The 2,500-nt window shown below is 30.8% G+C and overlaps 1 protein-coding gene across 5 annotated transcripts in view; it reads right to left on the bottom strand.

Moving 5' to 3' along the window:
• Positions 1-2,500, bottom strand: part of dync2h1 (dynein cytoplasmic 2 heavy chain 1) — a 303,505-nt gene that overhangs the window by 24,775 nt on the left and 276,230 nt on the right. The gene's annotated exons all lie outside the window — the stretch shown is intronic.

Here is a 2,500-nt window from a genome sequence, read left to right on the forward strand (position 1 = left end):
AAAAATAATTTATGGAACATCATTAGTCATTTTTCCTGATTAAGATTAATTTTAGAATTTTGATGACATGTTTTAAATAGGCTAAAATCCAATCTGCACTTTGTTAGAATATATAACAAATTGGACCAAGCTATATTTCTAACAAAGACAAATCATTATTTATTCTAGATTTTCCAGAACAACATTTTTAAAAGAAATTGAAAAGACTTTGAAATAAGATTTAAATTTGATTCTACAGATTTTCTAGATTTGCCAGAATAATTGTTTTGAATTTTAATCATAATAAGTTTGAAGAAATATTTCACAACTATTCTTCGTTGAAAAAACAGAAGCTAAAATGAAGAATTAAATTAAAATGTATTTATTATTCTTTACAATAAAAACATTTTTTTTACTTGAACATTGATTTAAATTGTCAGGAAAGGAGAGGAATGAATTTAAAAGGTAAAAATGTATATGTGTTTAAATATCCTAAAATCATTTTTAAAGTTGTATTTTTTCTCTAAAATTGTCTTTCTGAAAGTTATAAGAAGCAAAGTAAAAAAAATAATGAATTTATTTAAACAAGTGAAGAAGTCTTTAAAAAAATTTCTTGGATTTTCAAATTCTATTTGAGTTTTGTCTCTCTTAGAATTAAAAATGTCGGGCAAAGCGAGACCAGCTGGCTAGTAAATAAATACAATTTAAAAAATAGAGGCAGCTCACTGGTAAGTGCTGCTATTTGAGCTTTTTTTTTAGAATAGGCCAGCGGGCTACTCATCTGGTCCTTACGGGCTACCTGGTGCCCGCGGGCACCGCGTTGGTGACTCCTGGTCTAGAGCAACCACCCCGAGGTTGGCAGCCATTTTCAGTATTGATTTGTTTCGCCCAGTACATGTGTTTTATTTAATTAGCAATTAGGGCTGGGCGATGTCGCTGAAAACTGTATCACGGTATCAGTCTTACATTGGTCGCTACCGATATTATTGATATTTTCATGACCTAAGGAAAATAAGGAGAAAAATATATTAAATATAAACATTCAACTTTCCTCTGATTATAATCCCAAAGGCAGAAAGGAAATGTCAACACAAGCATGAAAACACTCAAACAATGTCAACAAAATATTAAAATCACATTGAACACTTAACTATAAGCTCTTAAAATGAAGGAATATGTCAGAAATGCTTCATAAAGTGTAAGAAAATAGTGCAAAATGTAAACATAGAGAAACCTGAGAAGAACTATTTTCTGCAGGTTTAATGCCAGGAAATAACGGCTGTGTAACATTAATTTGCCCTGTTATTATTATTTAACTATGGAAATGTTTTTTGTTGTTATGCAGTAATTGTTTAAATATTATTAATATATCGGTCGATATCGATAATTATTGACATTTTTATGACTAATGCAAAATAAGGAGCAGGAGAATAATACTTATTTGAAATGTAACTTCCTCTGATTATAATCCCTCAGCTATCAAGGCAGAAAGGAAATGTCAACACAAGGGTGGAAAACACACAAAAAATGTCAACAAAATAGTAAAATTGCATTGAACACTTAACTATAAGCTCTTAAAATGAAGGAATATGTAAAAAAAAATGCTTCATAAAGTGTAAGAAAATGGTGCCAAATGTAAACATAGAGAAACCTGAGAAGAACTATTTTCTGCAGGTTTAATGCCAGGAAATAACGGCTGTGTAACATTTAATTTGCCCTGTTATTATTATTTAACTATGGAAATTATTTTTTTGTTATGCAGTAATTGTTTAAATATTATTAATATATCGGTTGATATCGATAATTATTGACATTTTTATGACTAATGGAAAATAAGGAGCAGGAGAATAATATTTATTTGAAATGTAACTTCCTCTGATTATAATCTCTCAGCTATCAAGGCAGAAAGGTAATGTCAACACAAGCGTGAAAAAGACTCAAACAATGTCAACAAAATAGTAAAATCACATTGAACACTTAACTATAAACTCTTAAAATGAAGGAATATGTAAGAAATGCTTCATAAAGTGTAAGAAAATAGTGCAAAGTGTGAAAATGTAAACATAGAGAAACCTGAGAAGAACTATTTTCTGCAGGAAGCTGTGCTCTAAAGGGTGAGCGCGGCTAAGGTGGTGTAGTTTTAGCGCTCTTGCCTTGCATCATTTACAGACCACACTGGTCTGACTAAAGTCCCTTTGAAAAAAATGCAAAAACTATTCTGACGGATCAAGGGATGCGAGGGCACTTTGGTAGTTTTCACCTTCAAAACCAGTACAATATTTAGATTTAGATTTTTTTTTAAACTAGAAAATGCAATTTTGTTAGAAATTTTCTGTGAATGCTGAAGAGCCAGCATGCTAACAGTTAGCACGCTGGCTAGGTACCGTCAAGCAACACAAAATATGAGCAAAATGAGCTAAAAAAAAAAAGTTAGCATGCTAACATTACTATAATAACATGCTTACAGTTAGCATTAGTGAAATACCAAAATATATGACACTGAGGTGTATACCTGCTAAAT

The sequence above is a fragment of the Entelurus aequoreus genome, linkage group LG13, assembly GCF_033978785.1.
Source record: "Entelurus aequoreus isolate RoL-2023_Sb linkage group LG13, RoL_Eaeq_v1.1, whole genome shotgun sequence".
Classification (NCBI taxonomy): domain Eukaryota; kingdom Metazoa; phylum Chordata; class Actinopteri; order Syngnathiformes; family Syngnathidae; genus Entelurus; species Entelurus aequoreus.